The following is a 22,597-nucleotide window of genomic DNA, read 5'->3' as shown; positions in this document are numbered from 1 at the left end:
GCCCCCCCCCCCCCCGCCACCAACACATAGCACTAAATTCATACGTTGAATTCCTAAAGTGTTAGTGTTATATAATGGTGTTATGGTGTTAGCAGGTGGGGCCTTTGAGAGGTGAATAGGTCACGAGAGTGGACTCTCATGATGGGATTAGTGCTCTTTAGAAGAGACCCCACAGAGCTTTCCAGCCCCTGCCACCATAGGAGGACACAATGAGAAGTAGTCTATGACCCAGAAGAGGGCCCTCACTCAACCATGCTGGCACTCTAATCTCACACTTCCAGCTTCCCAAACCGTAAGAAGTAAATTTCTGTTTATAAGCTACCCAGTCTATCACAGCAGCCCAAACAGAATTAAGATGGAGTATAAAAAATACAGTAATATTTTAGTACACTTTCCAAATTCTTTTGCTATGATTATAGATGTGTTTTAATTAAAGCCTCTTTTCAGGGATAAAAGGTAAAGCATATAGTCAATGGTACTGTAATAGCATTGCATGGTGACAGATGGCAGCCACACTTGTGGTGAGCACAGCATCATATATAGACTTGTCAAATCGCTATGCTGTACACCTGAAACTAATGTAACAAACACTCTGTGTCAGATATACTTCAAATAAAAAATGAATAAACTCTTTTACAGCTTAATCCTGGTTTTCAAATACTTCCTAATTCCTATGGAAGACTGGTAATTCATAAGGTAGAACGACAACAGCATTTTGGTACCAGAAGTGGAAAAGAGGATATGAATAGAGTCAATGTCATTCCAAGAAAAACTATGCTTGCCAATTACCAATAAAACCATGAATTAATTTAGATTTAACTTCTGTAATACTGGCAGTTTTGAGACTGTTACTTAAGTTAAAAATTAGGTTGCACTTACCACAAACTCAGTGTTTAAGCCTGAGTTTTCTAGATGACTACATAATATGGTTAATTCTCAATTATCTTTATTAACTGAAAAGAAATACAGTATATAAAGATGAAAATCCTATGCAGTCAAAATACTATCCCAGCAACTTACTCAACTGCTATAGGTTAGTCAAATGATTTAACTTGGAGGTTATAAATACTCTCCTCCAAAGACATATTAATAAGCAATGAGATGATACAAAGGACATTGATAATCTTATTAAAGAATCACACCATCAACTTCTTTTAAGAAAATGAGGGTAGAAAAAAAAAAAATTAAAAAAAAAAAAAAAAAAAAAAAAAGGGGCGCCTGGGTGGCGCAGTCGGTTGAGCGTCCGACTTCAGCCAGGTCACGATCTCGCGGTCCGTGAGTTTGAGCCCCGCGTCAGGCTCTGGGCTGATGGCTCAGAGTCTGGAGCCTGTTTCCGATTCTGTGTCTCCCTCTCTCTCTGCCCCTCCCCCGTTCATGCTCTGTCTCTCTCTGTCCCAAAAATAAATAAACGTTGAAAAAAAAAAAATTTAAAAAAAAGAAAATGAGGGTAGAGTGAATGAAAAACAGCATTTTGGGGCCTATATTTAAATGAACTATTAGTATTACTAGCTTCTTATATACATCATCTAACACTTTATTTTTTCCTTTTTTTTTTTAACGATTATTTATTCTGAGAAAGAGAATGTGCTCTCGGGTGCGAGGGAGGGGCAGAGAGAGAGAGGGAGAGAAAATCCCAAGAAGTCTCCACGCTCAGAATGAAGCCCAACGCAGGCTTGATCAAGATCAGGATCTGAGTTGACATCAAGAGTCAGACACTTAACCAAACTGACTGGGCCACCCAGGTGCAAAATAGGGATTTTTTTTCCTTTAACAACACATTAGATGAGACAAAGTACAAGGCAAATAAAGATTATTTCTGTAAACACCTTCAGCTATTGCCCCTCCCCACCAATTAGCACAAGTATTATTAGGGTTTGTCTGGCATACATACCAGTTAGGATAATGATTAAAAATACATAAAACAGCCAGGATCCCAAGAAGAAACAAATGGCACACTCAAATTGGGGACTCTGAGGAGAGTTAATAAAGGGACTGTTTTCAAAGGTGCCAGTAAGGAGTGGGGAAACCAAAAGATACAGTGCAGTACCCTTGGCTAATAACAATAATCTACACTGTTACTCTGAGGTTTTAAAGAGGTGTAAGGAGGGGCGCCTGGGTGGCTCAGTCGGTTGAGCGACCGACTTCGGCTCAGGTCATGATCTCGCGGTCTGTGAGTTCAAGCCCCGCATCAGGCTTGTGCTGACAGCTCAGAGCCTGGAGCCTGCTTCTGATTCTGTGTCTCCCTCTCTCTATGCCCCTCTCCCACTCATGCTCTCTCTCTGTCTCAGAAATAAACATTAAAAAATAAATAAATAAAGAGGTGTAAGGAGAAAGCAATTACTGGAAGCCAGAGACACAAGGCTCTTTCATCTTTGTTTCATCTGGTATGGAGAGGGCCAGAGGACTATAGCCAAGATCTTTGGTCAAAAGACAAGGTAAGCCCATAGTAACCCCCTCAGGAAAAGACTGGGAAATAAATACCACTACCTCACTGATCTCCCTGCCTCTGATCGCCCGCGTGTGTTGCCTACTGATCTAACCCAACTAGAAGCCGGAGGGCAAGAGAGCTGTTGCGGTAGTGCACCACACAGGGCAGTCTCCCAAGTTATAAATGCCAAGTTCATATTTACATTCTAAATCATAAGTTCACCAAAACTAAAAAGCAATAATTTAACATCTTAATTTGCCTACTCATCAGCTAATATTGCCTCTTTTAACAACCAACAACTCAAGTACACTCAAAACCTCCATGAACTGGAGCTTAAGTGCCCCTCAGCATTATAGATAAAGTCATTTTTAGTTCCCATCAACAATATTTAACAATTCTCTTATTTTTTCATGCAAAGAAAGCTTAAGATTTACTTAATTCCACCGGGAGGAAATCAGGCAGGATCTCATCCTTTGCTATCTATTCTTTGATAGCAAAGTGTGTATGTATACTCTGCAAGAAATAAATTTTTAAAGAAAATGCACAAGACTCGTAAGTCTCACATAAGACTCATAAAGGATACAAGGAATTCTTAAGACTAAGCTTTCTTACCATTTATTTCACTCTATCAGGGACCACCTTTGAAGTTTCTTGGAATTATTTCAAATAGCATATATTTAGGAACATTTTGGATAAAGTATGTTATTTACAGGGTCACTGACATATTTGTAAATAATGCAGGCTTTGCTATTATTGTTTTTGCTGGCTTCAAAAATCAGGCAAAAGTCATTTTAAGCACTGAGGATTACACAGAAATATCTGAGTCTGATTATACCATGCATCATACCAAACTTGAAGAAGTTTTCTTAAATTGAGGTATAATTGACATATATATAAAACACTATATTAGTTTCAGGTGTACAATGTAATGGGTCGCTATTTATATATATTTTGAAATGATCACCACAATAAATCTAGTTAACATTTGTCACCATACATACCTACAAAATATTTGTGACAAGAACTCTTATGATTAACTCTCTTAGCAACCTACAAATATGCAAGACTATTAACTAGAGTTACCATGCTATACATTATATCCTTAGGATTTATTTTTTTATAATTGGATGTCTGTATTTTTTGACCCCCTTTACCCATTTCACTCCCCATCCCAAATCCCCTCCCCATAACCATCAATCTGTTCTCTTTATCTACAAGCTTGGTTTCTTTTTTTTTCTTTTTTTTTTCTTTTTTTTAAGATATCACATATAAGTGAGATCATATGATATTTTCTTTCTCTGACTTATTCACTTGGCATAATACCCTCAATCCACATTGTCACAAATGGCAATATTTACTTCTTTTTATGGCTAAATGATATTCCCCTGTCAGAATTTCCTTCCTTTTTTGAAGTGGATTTATTTTGAGAGAGAGACAGCACAAGTGGGGGAGGAGCAGAAAGAATCCCAAGCAGGCTTTGCATGGTCAGCATGGAGTCCGATGTGGGGCTTGATGTGGGGTTCAATGTAGGGCTCAAACTCATGAACCTCGAGATCATGACATGAGCTGAAGTCGGATGTTTAACCAACTGAGCCACCCAGGCGCCCTCCTTTGTTTTTAATACTGAATAATATTCCTGTGTGTGTGTGTGTGTGTGTGTGTGTGTAGAGAGAAGCATAGAAGGGGCTCAAAGCCAGGTATGGAATAAGTCTAAGGATTCTTACAGAAACTACCGAATTTGTATCTTTGAATTCAACAAAAACTTATGATTTTAGATTATGTTTTTCCATTAATATAGATGATGGTAAATTACTCTATTATCCCTTCTGACAAGTGAAGAGAAACATCTGGGAGGGAATTATAATACCTCCCAGAATACTTTAATTTTACAATGATAAGAAAATCAGTCATGGTATCATTTCTCACCCAAACTCACACAATGAGAAACCTACAGCAGAATCAAGGACAGACTCCAAACTTAATGCTATACATTAGTGCTGTAACTCACCACACACTAGTTCTCAAGTTGCCATTATTTTAACAGTACCTTGGTATATCACCTTTCTTCTATGGATCTCAGATTCTTGTTATTACTCACTGATATTCCTTACACATGCATAAAACAAATGGGATAACAAAATTATTCATATTTCACCACGATCAAAGAGAGGCCACAGAGGTAAGATCTTCTGATTAAATGCAGATAAGCCCACAGGAAGAAAGCCTGGATGCACAGATTACCTAACAAGGGTGATGATCACTTGTCGTATTTTCTCAAACTAGATCAGCTTCCTCTTAAAAATTGAAAAGTGGGGCGCCTGGGTGGCGCAGTCGGTTAGGCGTCCGACTTCAGCCGGGTCACGATCTCGCGGTCCGTGAGTTTGAGCCCCGCATCGGGCTCTGGCCTGATGGCTCGGAGCCTGGAGCCTGTTTCCGATTCTGTGTCTCCCTCTCTCTCTGCCCCTCCCCGGTTCATGCTCTGTCTCTCTCTGTCCCAAAAATGAATAAACGTTGAAAAAAAAAAATTAAAAAAAAAAAAAAAATTGAAAAGTAGGGGCACCTAGGTGACTCGGTTGGGTTGAATGTCTGACTCTTGATTCCGGCTCAGGTCATGCATGATCCCAGGGTCATGGGATTAAGCCCTGCATCAGGCTCCACACTGAGCATGAAGCCTGTTTGGGATTCTCTCTCTCTCCCCTCCACTGTCCCCTCCCCTGCTTGCATGAGCACACACATACTCTCTAAAAAAAAAAAATCAAAAATTAAAAAAATTTAAAGGTAGACTCAAGAGTTTAAGTGTGAATTCTTACAGAAGTGTATCTCACAAACAGTTAAATAACCTAAAGTTCTCCTTTAGCCTGAACACAGCCTACATTCAATCACCTAAAAGAAAACAACCAGTGTCTTGAAATTTTTTTCTCATGACAATTTTGAAAATAGTCCACGTATAAATCACCAAAAAAATGGCAGATAGAGTTCAGTTTCTTCTTGTGCACTAATTACAAATATGGGAACAGGAATTATATTATATAAATGTGACTGCAAATAAAAGAAAGTTATTGTCACAGAAATGACTAGCTATGAAGCCTAGGGTATATTCACAACCTCAAAACTGAAGAGGCCACCAACTTCAATTTCCTAGGTCAATTTTCTCTTCTGCCAATTTACCACCTAAGCTTGGAAGAATTATGACTGTTTTGGTAAGAAAAAAGGCATATATAAAAGATAAAGATGGGGCGCCTGGGTGGCTCAGTCAGTTAAGCGTCTGAGTTCGGCTCAGGTCATGTTCTCGCAGTCTGTGAGTTTGAGCCCCACATCAGGCTCTGTGTTGACAGCTCAGAGCCTGGAGCCTGCTTTGGACTCTGTCTCTCTCTCTCTCTCTCTCTCGCTCTCTCTCTCTCTCTCTGGCCCTGCCCTGCTTGCACTCTGTCTCTCAAAAATAAATAAACATTAAAAAAAAAAAAAGATAAAGAGAATGTGTAAGTAATGAAAAATCAAGCTTGGAAGAGGAGCAAATCCTAAATGGGAAATTTAGAAAAACAACTATGTCAAAATGCCATTTTTAAAGATGTCTAGTCTGCTTTAAGTAATTCTACTATGGAGTACTGTTATAGCCTTCTGGAATGCTAACACTTTTTTATATTTAGTTCTTTAAAAGTTATTTAAGGGGGCGCCTGGGTGGCGCAGTCGGTTAAACGTCTGACTTCAGCCAGGTCACGATCTCGCGGTCCGTGAGTTCGAGCCCCACGTCAGGCTCTGGGCTGATGGCTCAGAGCCTGGAGCCTGTTTCCGATTCTGTGTCTCCCTCTCTCTCTGCCCCTCCCCCGTTCATGCTCTGTCTCTCTCTGTCCCAAAAAATAAATAAATAAACGTTGAAAAAAAAAAATAAAAATAAAAGTTATTTAAGAAACTTCCATCTCGGTTGTCAGTGGCCAAATACAAAAATCTTTGCAACCTGAACACAGTAGGTTGCAAGGATATAGACTTACAGTCTCATCAACTGGCCTTTCCAGGCATCTCAGATGACTACTGCTATGGTTTACAGGTTCTGAAAAATCCACACTTCAACTACCAGTCAATCTGCTAAGTGGGTCTTCAATGGAAGAAAGCAGCCTTATATTTCCCTATTTCTCCTTTATTTATCATACAGTCTTAACGACTGTTTAAATTTTTTTACTTTGTTCCTTTGAGTGCTTCTTCAACTACATTCTGAAGGATATTGTGCTGCTTCTTACAAGACAAAGAAATTACACTGGGAAATTTACAAACTTCTAGAATTAGTTTTGATTTTTCCAGGTAAAGCTTGCTAGAAAATCAGAGTTTTTATTAACGACACAAATGAACAATTAAATCCTACCTTACTCTTACCACTAGATTTCCCTAGGTTTCCATCAAGTGCAACAGAACAAGCTTAATTCATTCATTCATTCATTCATTCAGAGAGAGGGAGCGGGGGCGCCTGGGTGGCTTAATCGGTTAAGCATCCCACTTCAGCTCAGGTCATGATCTCACGGTTCGTGGGTTTGAGCCCCATGTCGGGCTCTGTGCAGACAGCTCAGAGCCTGAGCCTGCTTTGGATTCTGTGTCTCCCTCCCTCTCTGCCCCTCCCCTGCTTGTGCTCTGTCTCTCTCTGTCTCTCAAAAATAAATAAATGTAAAAAAAAATTTTTTTTAGAGAGAGGGAGCGCACACACCAAGCAGGTTTCCTGCTGTCAGCACAAAGCCCGACACAGGGCTCGAACTCACAATGAGATCATAACCAGAGCCAAAGTCAAGAATTGGATGCTTAACCAAATAAGCTACCCAGGTGCCCCTAGAATAAACTTCTATTTTTTAAGTTAACAAGGATTCTTGAGGTTCTCATTATTTAAAAGGTTTACTGGTTCTAATAATAATTCTGTCAATTTCTCTATGAATTGTGATTGAATAGGAAATTCTGTCCACCTTTCCAAAACCTTCTTAGTAATATACCCTAGAGAATAGCCAGGAGGCAATGATATTTATTTTAATGCCCCACCTCTTCTGTCTCAATGCCACCTTTCATTAGTTTGGAATTAGTTCTCCCACATATGAAATGAAATGCATAGCTTTAAAAAAAGTTCTTTCCTACTCATTACTGCCCTACAGAGTCTGAGGAATTCTACAGCTTTTCCAGGAAAAAACCCTCAATTTCATAAATTAAAAGAATAAAGCATTTGAGAACTGTGATTTTTTTTTTTTTTAAAGAACACAAACAGGGGCGCCTGAATGGCTCAGTTGGTTAAGTGTCTGACTCTTGATTTTGGCTCAGGTCATGATCCTAGGGTTGTGGCACCAAGCTCCACATTAGGCAGTGTGCTGAGCACGGAGCCTGCTTGGGATTCTCTCTCTCTCCTTCTGCCCCTCTCCTCCACTCGCTCTAAAATAAAAAAATATTTTAAAAAAATTAAAAATAAAAGACAAATTTTCGATTACTAAGATCAACTATACATTCTTTGCTGATTCTAGATCATCTCTGAGCTAATGTCTTATTCACAAAATCTTGTATGTAGTTCCAAGGTTTACATGAATTCAGTTACTTAGAAAATTATGAAGCCACATGATGACTACTATGACATCTTAGAGCCAACTTTCAAACTTTTCGATGGAATGGGACACTAAAATAGAATAAAAAGTAAACATTTAGTTAAATCTTTACTTCTAAGTAGTGAGAAAAACTGTCATGAGTTTTATGTTTCTATTGGCTAATCTCTCCTTGCCTTTGGGGAAAGGGAAAAATAAATTGTGATGTGGCTAAAAGATGGATAGCCAGTAAAAACAGGGGAAAAAAGAGAAATCAAGGAATCTGGATAATCTAAAAACCAGAAAATCAGTTTGCAAATGAATCAAGTTGTATAAAATGCCTCTGTGTGAATTGTTCACTTAAGTCTGAAGAAAAACATAGTTTTAGCTACTAAGGGTGTATTTTCAGTCTCTCTTACAAGTCAAACCCTCATTTGTAGATTTCAATAAAATTTCTCTAATGAGATTATTAACTCCTAGTTGTTATACAATATATGCCATAGTTCTGGGTTTAAGGTAGATTGGATGAACTGAATGCGCTATTTTTTTTTATTTATTTTGGGGGGGGGGGGCAGGGGAGGGGAGGGCAGAGACAGGGAATCCCAAGCAGGCTTTGCACTGTCAGCACAGAGCTGGATGCGGGGCTCAAACTTACAAACTGCGAGATCATGACCTGAGCTGAAATCAAGAGTCAGATGCTTAATCGACTGAGACACCCAGTGCACTATTTTTTTTTTAATGTTTATTTATTTACTTATTTTAAGTGTGAGAGGGACAGAGAGAGAGAGAAAGAGAGAGACAGAGAGAGAGAGAGTCCCAAGTAGGCTCCACACTGCCAACGCAGAGCCCAATGCACAGCCTGTTCCTATCAACCTCAAGATCATGACCTGAGCTGAAATCAAGAGTTGTATGCTTAACTGACTGAGCCACCCAGGCGCCCCTGAACGCACTATTTTTTTAAAAAAATTAGTTCCTACTCCTCACTGTTCTTCAGATTCTCAAGAATTCTACCAGCTATCTCAGGAAAGAAACTCAATTCCAGTAAGTCAATGAAATCAAAACATTTAAGAACTATGATATTTAGAAGTCAAAGAAATCTTCAATTACTAAGCTCAGTACAGACTAGCTGGTAGAATTGCTGAGAATCTGAAGGAGAGTGAGAAGGAAATATTTTTTTTAAACTGTGTGTTTCATTTCATATATAGAACTAAAGTTTATTTTTTTTTTATTTATTTTGAGAGAATGCACATAAGCACAAGCTGGGGAGGGGCAGAGAAAGAGGGAAAGAGAGAATCCTAAGCAGGCTCCATGCTGTGAGGCAGAGCCTGATGCAGGGCTTGATCAAGTCACAAACCATGAGATCATGACATGAGCCCAAATCAAGGGCCAGATACTTAACCAACTGAGCCAATCAGGCACCCCTAATTTCAGTCTAAAAAAATTTTTTTTTAAATTCATGTTTATTCTTGAGAGCGACAGAGAGAGCGCACGCACAAGTGGCAGAGGGGCAGAGAGAGAGGGGCAACACAGACTCCAGGCTCTGAGCTGTCAGCACAGAGCCCGACCCGGGTTTGAACCCACAAACCACGAGATCGTGACCTAAGCCGAAGTCAGATGTTTAGTCAACTCAGCCACCCAGGCGCCCCTCTAATTTCAGTTTAGATCTGAGAGATATTCTTTTGTCACTGTAAAAGACTTTGCTTTGGATGTTCCTTCTAGCACCGTAGAACAATGAATATCTTCCCTTTCCAGCGCAGCCCATCCCCTGTGCTTCAAGGTACAGAAATGAACAAGTAACCCTAATTTCATGCTCTGTCTCCAACAAAATGATATCCTTTCTCCTAAAACCACAGCACTGCAAATCTGTCACTCTTTACTCATTAACCTTTATGCAAATAAGAATTAAATGTTTCTTCTTTCCTAAATCGCAAAAATTATGAATCAATTATCTACTTTGATTATAAATATTTATATATCCACATAATTGTTATAATTACCACAAGGTAGACACTAGCTTTTAAGTGTTATACTTGTGAAGGTTTAAGACACACATTACCTACATAACACACTTGTTTAGGCCCATTCTGTCCTAATAAAACATCTTTAAAAAATATTTTATTGCGAAATATAACACATTTACAGTGCACACACACACACACACATGAAGTATCACAGCTTGATAATTTATCACAAACACTCAAATACTACTACCCAGGTTAGAGAAATAAAACTGCCAGTACCCCAGAAGTTTTCCTTATGTATCCTTCCATTATTGTCTCTCACCATTCACCAAAGGCATGATTCTCCAAACTTTTCTTCATAGCTGATACCACTGAAGAAGACACACCTAAATATTATTGTATAGTTTTATCTATAAAAGGAATAATTCTGTGTGTATTTTATTTTTGGTGCCGCGGGTTGTTTCGCTCAACACTGTGTTTGTAAGATTCATGCATGTTTTTGCAAACAAATGTAGTTTGTTCATTTTCCTTGAATATTTATTTCATTGTATGATTATGCCATTGTTGATTTATCTATTCTGCTAAACAACTGATGGACAAATGGTGAACAGTTCGGCTGTTTACTAGACAAATGATAGACAATTGGCTTGCTGCTAGTTTTTGGCCAATACAAATAATGCTGTTTTGAATATTCTTGTACAAACCTCCTGGGGACCTGGGAATGAACTGCTGTTGAATACTCAAAAACAGAACTAAGTCATAAGGTATGCACATCTTCAATTCTAGTATATATGTCAAACAGCTTCTCAAAGTAGCTGTACCAATTTAAACTTCCACTAGCAGTTTTTGAAAGTTTCTATTACTCCACAGACTCACATTCTTGGTATTGTTAATCTTTTTTTTAATTGTAGCCATTCCAGTACAAAGAGAAGTAGTATCTTGTTTCAATTTTCATTTCATTTCTTTTTACTTTATTTTTATTTCTTTTATGTTTATTTATTTTTGAGAGAGAGACAAAGTACGAGTGGGGGAGGAGCAGAGAAAGAGAGGGAGACACAGAATCTGAGACAGGTTCTGGGCTCCATGCTGTCAGCACAGAGCCTGATGCGGGGCTCGAATTCACAAACTGTGAGATCATGACCTGAGCCGAAGTCAGACATTTAACTGACTGAGACACCCAGGCGCCCCATCTTTTTTTGTTTTTAATATTTTTTAATGTTTATTTATTTTTGACAGGAGAAAGAGATGGGGGGGGGAAGGAGGGAAGGAGGGAGATAGGGCGAGCAGGGGAGGGGAAGAGAGGGGACAGGGGATCCAAGGCACAGAGCCTGATGCAGTGCCTGAACCCACAAACCATGAGATCATGACCTGAGCTGAAGTCAGATGCTTAACCAACTGAGCCACCCAGGTGCCCCTCACTTATTTCTAAAAAGAATGAGTGCCCTCACATATGTTATTAGCCATTTTGTTATTCTCTCTCCTGACAATGCCTACTAATGCCCTGTATTTGGAGGAAGAATGGTCTTTTTCTCCCATTCTTCTTCTCCCATTCTGTGTCTTGCCTGTTAGCTCTCCTAAATGCCCCTTTCAATGAATAGTTCTTAATTGTAATGTAATAATGCATTGACATTCTTTCCCTTTATGATTGTTTCATTTATTTATTTATTTATTTTTAAAAAAATTTTTAACATTTATTTTTGAGACAGAGAGAGAGAGACAGCATGAACAGGGGAGGGTCAGAGAAAGAGGGAGACACAGAGTCCGAAACAGGCTCCAGGCTCTGAGCTGTCAGCACAGAGCCCGACGCGGGGCTTGAACCCACGGACCGCAAGATCATGACCTGAGCCGGAGTCGGACGCTTAACCGACTGAGCGACCCAGGCGCCACTCATTTATTTTTATTTTTCTGATTTCAGGAGAATTTAGTGATTCATCCCTTATATATAACACCCAGTGCTCATCCCAACAAATGCCCTCCTTAGTACCCAGTTAGCCCATTCCTCCACCAACACCCTTCCAGCAACCCTCAGTTTATTCTCTGTATGTAAGAGTCTCTTATGGTTTGTCTCCTTCTCTCTTTTTATCTTATTCTTCCTTTCCTTCCCTTATGTTCATCTATTTTGTTTCTTTTTTCTTTTTTAATGTTTATTTTTGAGAGAGAGAGGGATACACACAGAATGCAAGCAGGGAAGGGGCAAAGTGAGAGGGAGACGTGGAATCTGAAGCAGGCTCTAGGCTGTCCAACAGAGCCTTATGTAGGGCTTGAACTCATAAACAATGAGATCATGACCTGAGCCAAAGTCGGACGCTTAACCGACTGAGCTACCCAGGTGCCCCTGATCTGCTTTGTTTCTTAAATTCCACATATGATTGAAATCATATGATATCTTTCTCTTACTGATTTATTTAACTTAGCATAATACATTCTAGCTCTATCCACATTGTTGCAAATGGCAAGATTTCATTCTCTTTGATCACTGAGTAATATTCCATTGTTTATTTATACCAAATCTTTATCCATTCATCAGTCGATGTACATCTGGGGCTCTTTCCATAATTTGGCTATTGTTGAAAGTGCTGCTATAAACAATGGGGTGCATGTGCCCCTTCAAATCTGTATTTTTGTATCCTTTGGATAAATACCTAGTGGTACAATTGCTGGGTCACAGGGTAGCTCTATCTAATTTTTTTGAGGAACCTCCATACTGTTTCCTAGAGTGGCAGCACCAGTTTGCATTCCCACCCACAGGGCAAAAAGGTTCCCCTTTCTCTGCATCCTCGTCAACATCTGTCGTTTCCTGAGTTGTTCATTTTAGCAACTCTGACACGTGTGAGGTGGCATCTCATTCACTGTGGTTTTGATTTGTATCTCCCTGATGATGAGTGATGTTAAGCAGTTTTTCATGTATGTTAGCCATCTGGATGTCGTCTTTAGAAAAGTGTCTGTTCATGTTTTTTGCCCATTTCTTCATTGGATTGTTTTTTGGCTGCTGAGTTTGATAAGTTCTTTACAGATTTTGTATATTAACCCTTTATTTGATATGTCATTTGCAAATATCTTCTCTCATTCCATCAGTTGCCTTTTAGTTTGGTTGACTGTTTCCTTCGCTGTGCAGAAGCTTTTTACCTTGGTGAGGTCTTAATACTTCATTTTTGCTTTTGTTTCTCTTGTCTCTGGAGACATGTCTAGTAAGAAGTTGCTGCAGCCGAGGTCATAGAGGTTGTTGTCTCTTTTCTCCTGTAGGATTTTGATAGTTTCCTGTCTTACCTTTAGGTCTTTCATCCATTTTGAGTTTATTTTTGTGTATGGAGTAAGAAAGTGGTCCAGGTTCATTCTTCTGCATGTTGCCGTCCAGTTTTCCCAACACCATTTGCTGATAAGACTGTTATTTTTTTCCAGTATTGGATATTCTTTTCTGCTCTGTCAAAGATTAGTTGGCCATACATTTGTGGGTCCATTTCTGGGTTTTCTATTCTGTTTCATTGATTTATGTGTCTGTTTTTATGCCAGTTATGATTAGTGCTTTTCAGGTCTATTTAAAAACTCTTTCCCTGAGATAATGTTTGAGACTTGCTTCAAAATAATCCACTGAGGGGGCATCTGGGTGGCTCACTCGGTTGAGGGTCCAACTTCAACCCAGCTCATGATCCCACGCTTTGTGGGTTCGGGCCCCACTTCAGGCTCTGTGCTGACAGCTCAGAGCCTGGAGCCTGCTTCGGATTCTGTGTCTCCCTCTCTCTATGCCCCTCCCCTGCTTGCCCTCTGTCTCCCAAAAATAAATAAACATAAAAAAAAATCCACTGAGGGTGGGTGGAAGTACAGACAAAAAAGATTGGCCATGTGTTAATTACTGTACCTGAGTCATGAGTATTTGGGAGTTCACTGTATTAGTCTAATTTTATAAGCTTAAAAATTTCAAAAACAAATTAAAAGAAAATAAATGTTATTAAAAAGTCCTGGAACTTTTAAGTGATTATAGCAAGGTTGCAGGATAGAAGGTCAATATACAAAAGTCAACTGCTTTCTCATATAAAAGCAATAAACAAGTTTTTTGATTGTGAAATTAAAAACACAGTACCATTTATGTTACCACCCCCCAAAGTAAAATACTTACATATAAAACTAACAAAGTATGCATAAGATATATATGAGGAAAACAATAAAATCCTGAGGAAAAAAAAGAAAGAACTAAATAAAAGGAGAGCTATTCTATCTTTGTAGATAGGAAGACTCAACATTGACAAGATGTCAGTTCCTTCCAACTTGGTCTATAGATTATATACAATCCCAATCAAAATGCCAGCAATTTATTTTGTGGATATTGATAAAATGATTCTAAAGTTTATATGGAGAGGCAAAAGACACAGAATAGTCAACACAATATTGAAGGAGAATAATGCTGAAGATATGACACTACATAAATTCAAAACATATTATAAAGCTACAATAATCAGGGAGCCTGGGTGGCTCAGTCAGTTAAGTGTCTGACTTCAGCTCAGGTCATTATCTCATGGTTTGTGAGTTCGAACCCCAAATCGGGCTCTCTGCTGTCAGTACAGAGGCTGCTTGGGATCCTCTGTCCCCCTCTCTTCCTGCCCCTCCCCCACTCATGCTCTCTCTCAAAAATAAACATTAAAAAAACAAAGCTACAGTAATCAAAGCAGTATAGTATTGGTGAAAGAAAACAGACAAACAAACAAACAATGGAACAGAATATAGAGAGCCAGAAATAGACCAACATAGATTTTTGACAAGGGAGCAAAGGCAATACATTGGACCTTAAGGAAGTCTTTTCAACATGGTGCTAGAACAACCAGACATCCACATGCAAAAAAAAAAAAAAAAAAAAACTAGACACACTTTACATTCTTTACAAATATTAACACCAAATGGATCACAGACCTAAGTGTTAACTGTAATACTATAAAACTAGAAGATAATATAAGAGAAAGTCTAGATAACCTTGGGTTTTGCAGTGACTTTTTAGATGCAACACCAAAGGCACAATCCATGAAAGGAATAATTGATAAGCTGGACTTCATTAAAATTAAAACTTTCTGATCTGCAGAAGACATTGTCAAGAGAATGAAAAGACAAGCCACAGACTGGGAGAAAATATTTGCAGAAGACATCTGATAAAGTGCTGTTACTCAAAATATACAAAGAACTCTTAAAACTCAACAATAAGAGGGGCTCCTGGGTGGCGCAGTCGGTTAAGCGTCCGACTTCAGCCAGGTCACGATCTCGCGGTCCGTGAGTTCGAGCCCCGCGTCGGGCTCTGGGCTGATGGCTCAGAGCCTGGAGCCTGTTTCTGATTCTGTGTCTCCCTCTCTCTCTGCCCCTCCCCCGTTCATGCTCTGTCTCTCTCTGTCCCAAAAATAAATAAACGTTGAAAAAAAAAAAATTAAAAAAAAAAAAAAAAAAAAACTCAACAATAAGAAACAATACAATTTAAACATGGGCCAAGGCCTTAAGAGACACCTCACCAAAGAAGATATACAGATGGCAAACAAGCCAGATGGCAAAGATGCTCCTCATCACAGGTCATGAAGGAAATATAGATTAAAACAAGATGCTACTATACATCTCTTAGAATGGTCCAAATCCAGAACACCGACAACACCAAATGCTGGCAAGGATGTGGAACAACAGGAACTCCCATTCATTGCTGGTAAAAATGCAAAATGGTACAGGCACTTTGGAAAACAGTTTGGCAGTTTCTTTAAAAACTTACCATGCAATCCAGCAATGAATCTTTTTGGTATTTACTCAAAGGAGCTGAAAACATGCCCACATAAAAACCTGTATATGGATGTTTATAGCAACTCTATTCAAAATTGCCCAAAATTCCAAGAGGTCCTTAGATAAACTATGATGGTGAATGGATAAACTATGATAGATTCGGACGAAAGAATATTATTCAGTGCTAAAAAGAAATTAGCTAACAAGTCATGAAAAGACATGAAACAACCTTAAATGCATATTACTAAGTGAAATAAGTCAATGTGAAAAGGCTACATCCTGTATGATTACAGCTATATGACATTCTGGAAAAGGCAAAACTAGAGTGACAGTAAAAGGATCAGTAGCTGTCAGGGGTTAAGTGGAATGAAAGATTAAAAAGCAGAGCACACAGGATTTTTAGAGCAGTGAAACTACTCTATATGACCCTGTAATAGTGGATACAGGTCATTATTCATTTGTCCAAATCCAAAGAATATACTACACCAAGAGAGAATCCTAATGTAAACTACAGACTTTAGGTGACAATGATGTGTCTATGTAAGTTTACCAATTGTACCATATGTGTAACTGTGGTGGAGGATATGGATAATGGGGGAGGGTATGTGTGGGGGTAGGAGGTATAGGGGAAATCTGTACCTTCTGCTAACTTTGCTGTAAACCTAAACCTTCTCTAAAACACATAATCTATTAAAACATTTAAAAAACACTATTGAGGAAAAAAGTTTAAAAAGGAAAGAGTCCTTCCTTTTCTGAGCCCATGAAGATACTCTTCTAAATTACATTTATAAGCTTTATTGTTTTACCTTTCACATTTAAATCTATAATCTAAACCCTGGAATTGATTTACAGGCATGAAGTAAGTAAGGAACAGAGTTGTATTTTTTCCATATGGATTTTCAAATGTCTCAGATCTAATTGAAACAAGATCATCTTTTCCTCAAGGCCTACAGTACTACTTTTCAAATAAAATCTCCATATATGAATAGCTCTGTTTCTGGGCTCTCTGTTTCATTTGTCCATATTTCCATCTTACTGGTAATACCATATTGTCTTTTTTTTTTTAATTTCAAATTTTAGTTAGTTAACATACAGTGCAATATTGGTTTCAGGAGTAGAATTCAGTGACTCATCACTTACATACAATACCCAGTGCTCGGGGGAACCTTCCGACTTCAGCTGAGGTCATGATCTCACAGTTCTTAAGGTTCAAGCCTGTACTGGGCTCTACACTGACAGCTCAAAGCCTGTAGCCTGCTTAGGATTCTGTGTCTCCCTCTCTCTCTGACCCATCCTACTTGCACACAGTCTCTCTCTCTCTCTGTCTCAAAAATAAACAAACATTTTAAAAAACAGACAAATTCCTAGAAACTCACACACTACCAAAACTGAAACAAGAAGAAAGAGAAAAGTTGAACAGACCTAAGACCAGCAAAGAAATTGAATCAGTAATTAAAAATCTCCCAACAAACAAGAATCCTGGGCCGGATGGATTCCCAAGGGAATTCTACCAGACATTTAAAGAAGAGTTAATACCTATTCTCAAACTGTTCCAAAAAACTAGAAATGTAAGGAAAACTTCCAAATGCATTCCATGAGGCCAGTGTTACCTTGATTCCAAAACCAGACAAAGACCCCACTAAAAAGGAGAATTACAGGCCAATATTCCCTGATAAACCTGTATGTAAAAATTCTCAACAAGATACTAACAAATCAAATTCAACAGTACATTAAAAGAATTATTCACCATGATCAAGCGGGATTTATTCCTGGGCTGCAGGGCTGGTTCAATATCCACAAATCAATCAACATGATACACCACATAAATTTAAAAAATGGGTAAGAATCGTATGATCCTGTCAAAAGATGCAATAAAAACATGTGGCAAAATACAGCATCCATTCTTGATAAAAACTCTCAACAAAGTAGGGATATATGGGACATAACTCAACATCATAAAGGCCATATAAGAAAGGCCCACAGCTAATATCATCCTCAATGGAGACAAACTAAGGGCCTTTCCCTACAGTGAGGAACAAGATAAGGATGCCCACTCTCACCATTACTATTTAACAGTACTGAAGTCTTAGCCTCAACAATCAGACAACAAAAAGAAATAAAGGGCATACAAATTGACAAGGAAGAAATTAAACTTTCACTATTTGCAGATGACATGATACTCTATGTAGAAAACCCAAAAGACTCCACCAAAAAATCGTTACAACTAATACATGAACCCAGCAAAGTTGCAGGATATAAAATCAACATGCAGATATCTGTTGCATTTCTAAACACCAATAATGAAGGAGCAGAAAAAAGAAATCAAGGAGTTAATCCCATTTACAACTGCACAAAAAAAAAAAAATAAGATATCTAGGAATAAACCTAACTAAAGAGGTAAAAGATCTGTACTCTGAAAACCATACTGTCTTAATGACTGTAGCTTTACAGTAAGTCTTAATTGGATTCAGTGAGTTCTCTGACCTTGCTGTTAAGAATTCTTCAGCTATTCTTGGCCCTTTGTATTATCATATAAATTTCAGAATGACTTTGTCAAGCTGCATAAAAAATAATGTTGCGGGAGGGGCATCTGGCTGTTCAGTTGGAAGAGCATGCAACTCTTGATCTTGGGGTTGTGAGTTCAAGCTCCACACTGGATACAGAGATTAAGAAAAAAAAGTAAACTCAATAAAAATAATGTTGGGGCCTTTATAAGGATTGCATTAAATCTATGAATCCATTTTGAAGGACAGTTATCTTCAAAATATTGAGGCTTCCAATCCATAAATATGGTATACCCTTCTATTTAAGTGTTCTTTCATTTCTTCCAATGATGCTTTATCATTTTTTAAAAATGTTTATTTTAGACAGAGAGACAGAGAAACAGAATGCAAGCAGGGGAGGGACAGAGGGAGAGGGAAACACAGAATCCAAAGCAGGCTCCAGGCTCTGAGCTGTCAGCACAGAACCTGGCGCAGAGCTCAAACCCACAAACCGTGAGATCATGACCTGAGCCAAAGTAGGACAGTTAACTGGCTGAGCCACCCAGGTGCCCCACTGCTTTATCATTTTTTAATAGTGTTCTTATACATCCTTTATTAAATTTATTTCCATGTTATACTTTTGGTACAAGTGTAATTGCATCTGTTTTTAAATTTCACTTTCTAATGATTTATTGCTGGTATAAACAGGTGTGATCGATTTTTGTGGGATGACTTTATACCCAGCAACACTGTTCAAATCACTAATTCTAGTAGTTTAAGCTCTTGTGGGCTTTCTACATAGGGTATCTACAAAAAACATAGAGCAATCATCAACATAATGGTGAATGCTAAGACCTTTTCCTTTGAGACCAGAAAACAAAACAAAAATGCTTGCTTTGTTACTTTTTTTCCTTCCAACCTCACAGAGAAATAACTGACAAATATGATTATATATAAAGTATACAATGTGATGAGCTGATATACATGTGTACTGTTGGAATAGTGACCAAGATCAAAACAATTAACACATTCATCACCTCACATAGTTAAGTCTTCTGCTTCATTACTTCTAGACAACTGGAGGTCTAATAACTACAACAAAGCAGGAAAAAGGGACAAATATCATAAATACTGGAATCCCATTATTCATGGATCATTTTATTTAGTTTCTTCTACATTTTGGAGGGGATTTAATTTTCTGTTCTTTTCCTAACTTCCTTAGAACTTAGCTCACTGATTTGTAGCCTATCTTCCTTTCTAATATATACATTTAAAGCTAAAAAAAATTAAAATTCCCTCTAAGCATGATTTTAGCTGCATGTTACAGGTTTTTGTATACAAATTTCTATTATTGCTCTGTTTAAAGCATTTTCTAATTTCATTTTGATTTCTGTTTTGATCCAACTGTTATTTAGGAGTATATTTCTTAATACTCAAATATTTGAAGATTTTCTAACTAACTTTTGGATGACTAGCTTAAATGCACTGTAGTAAAAAAACAAGCTGTATGATTTTCTCTAAAAATTGTGGCAATTTGCTTTATGGCCAGTAGAATTTTTGAAAATGTTCTAAATGCACTTATAAAATAATAAACATATATATACTAAGCTGTTGGATACAATTTGTTCTAATTATGATAATTATGTCACATGTGCTAGTTATATCAAATATTTTATATCCTTATTAATCCCTCACCTGATTGTTTTATCATTTACTAAGAAATCTGTGTTAAAATATCCTACTATAATTGCATATTTCTCCTTTTAATTCTGTCAATTTTTTAAAAACCTATTAGAATTATTTTTTCTGTTAAATCAAATGCTTTATCATTATGAAGTGTCCCTCCTTTATCTCTAATCATGCTTTTTTGCTTTAAAGTCTACATTGGCCGAATATTAATACATAAACATTCAGAACAGTTTTCTTTTGTTAGTCTCTAATTCTTTTTTTTTATTCTGGTAAAAAAAAAAAAAAGGCATAGCATAAAACTTACATGTTCTTTCTTAACCATTTCTTCTTAACCATTTCTTAGTGTATACAGTTCAGTAGTGTTAAGTATATTCACATTATTGTACAACTAATCTCTAGAACTTTTTCACCTTACAAAACTAAAACTCTGTATCTATTAAATAACAACTCCCCATGTCCCTTAATTCCCCATAAGCCCAACTCCTAATAACTACCATTCTACTGTTTCTGTGACTTTGACTATTGACGATACCTTCTGTAAGTGGAATCATGTAGTATTTACATTTTTATGACTAGCTTATTTCACTTAGCATGATGTCCTTTTATTCTAAAGTTTATGTTGAAAGAGAGAGAGAGAGTGAATGGGGGAGAGACAGAGAGGGAGAAAGAGAATCCCAAGCAGGCTCTCAATACTGAGGCAGATTCAGGGCTCGATCTCCCAACCATGAGATCATGACCTGAGTCAAAATCAGGAATTGGCTGCTTAACTGACTAAGCCACCCAGACACTCCATGTTTTTAAGGTTCATCCATATTGCAGTATGTAGTGACTATTTTAATTTAATAGCTTCCCTGGAGATTATAACATCAATTTTTGACTTGCAAAATTCTAACACTAATTGGCAGTTTTACCCTCTTCTTTGAAAAAGCAAGGGAGCTTATGCACCTCCCAATTTATAGGCCATGGCTACTATGCATGCTAATTCTCTATGTATTTTTAAATCCTAATAAAACATTCTTAGTCTTTTATACATCAATCTTCAGACTTGACCATGTATTTGTGGTCTGCATTGCTATTCATGCCTTCTTGCATCTCCAACTTTCCAATTGGTCTTCTATCTCAGAGTACCTTTAAATTTTTTTCAGTGGGGTGAGGACTTTTGGTTTTGTTCGTTTGTTTTGTTGCTTTTTAAAACTGTTTATTTCCACTTTATTCTAGAAGGATATTTTCACTGTATATGAGGTGTGTAGAGTTGCAGACTGGCAGTTATTTTTATTCAGATCTTTAAAGATATCATCCCACTCTCCTGACTTCTTTCTGTTGAGAAGTTAGCTCTAGGTCTGACTGTGATCCTTTCAAAATTGCATAGTTTTTCTCTAGCTGCTTTTAAGATTCTCTGTCTTTGCTCCCTCAAAATTTTATTATGATGTTCCTAGGTGGATTTCTTTATTATATTTATTCTGCTGGTGATTTCTAGCACTTCTTGAATCTGTGGCTTGATGGTTTTCATGAATTTTGGAACGTTATCAACAATATCTCCTCAAATACTCTACATTATTCTCTTTCTTCGGGGGTTCCCACTACACATATGGCATACCTATCCCTGTAGCCTCTATGTTTTTTACTTCCTCTTCTGTATTTCCTAATCTTTTGAATTTCCATATCATTTAGTTTCTTCTAACTTATCCTGCAATTAATTCACTGACTCTTCTCAGATACTATCAATCTGTTTTTAAAACCATACATTGAGTTCTTAGTTTCAATTACTACATTTCCCAGCTCTAAAATATGCATTACAAAATAGTTTTCCAGTTGGCTGCTGAACTTCTCCAAGTTGTCTTTATTTCCTTGAACATTTTAAGAATTTTTTTTTAAGAACAGTTATTTTGTTTATTTTAGAAAGAGAGAGTGAGCACAAGTGGGGGAAAGGGAAGGAGGGAGAGGGAGAGGGAGAGAGAATATCTTAAGCAGGCTCCACACTAGTGTGTAGCCCAACACAGGGCTCTATCTCACCACCCTGGGATCATCACTTGAGCCAAAATCAAGGTCAGATGCTCAACCAACTGGGCCACCCTGGCTCCCCAAGAATAGTTATTTTAAATCTGGTAACTACAATATTTGGATCTCCTGTGAATTTGTTCTACTGTCTATTGTTTCTTATTCCGTATTTATTGTTTCATCCTCTTATGTTCTAACTATTTTTTTTGTGTGTGTACTAAATAATCTATTTAAAAACCTGATAGTGAAAATAATCTATGAGGATTTCCAGAGAGGATCTGTTTGCTTTGTACCAAGGCACCCAGTTACCTCAAACCAATTTCAGGTACTGAAATAATTTGAAACTAAGTTGCAATTCCTACAAAGGTGAGTCTATTTCCACTCATTTTTACTACCAGGACTCAGTCTCTTGGGGTCCTATGCCAGAGCAAAGGGTGGGGGGTCACAAGTCCCCGCTTACAATCCAGAAGGCCCTTAACATCAATCACTGTCCTCTTGGCTCCAGGAGTTTGTCACCATTGGCTTCTCAACTGCTCCAGCCTCTTTGCATCACCCAGGTAATTGCCTGTTACTCTCCCTTCAAAATGTTTATCTTCCCTGTCTTTGGTCTAATGGATTCTTGCATGCACCAAACCAACTCTCTTGGACTAATTTTGAAAATGATACATTAGAAAAACTTGGGAAGATTTTTTTTTTTTTTTTGTAGGAAGCATATAAATGAGAAGTGTAAGAAAAAACTTAAATTGATTCTAAGAA

At 37.7% G+C, this 22,597-nt stretch overlaps 1 protein-coding gene across 2 annotated transcripts in view; it reads right to left on the bottom strand.

Moving 5' to 3' along the window:
• The window catches only part of SPATS2 (spermatogenesis associated serine rich 2), a 78,193-nt gene that overhangs the window by 44,932 nt on the left and 10,664 nt on the right, over positions 1-22,597 (bottom strand). The window contains exon 1 of one of the 2 annotated variants that reach the window (XM_045465638.1): positions 880-903. The exons of the other annotated variant lie outside the window; for it this stretch is intronic. The gene's annotated coding sequence lies outside the window, so the exon portion shown is untranslated. Of the gene's footprint in view, positions 1-879; positions 904-22,597 lie in introns of those variants that run through there. 2 annotated transcript variants of the gene reach the window in all.

Source organism: Leopardus geoffroyi, chromosome B4 (genome assembly GCF_018350155.1).
Source record: "Leopardus geoffroyi isolate Oge1 chromosome B4, O.geoffroyi_Oge1_pat1.0, whole genome shotgun sequence".
NCBI lineage: Eukaryota > Metazoa > Chordata > Mammalia > Carnivora > Felidae > Leopardus > Leopardus geoffroyi.
The sequence above is the reverse complement of the archived record's forward strand: the minus strand, read 5'-3'. Positions and strand labels throughout refer to the sequence as shown.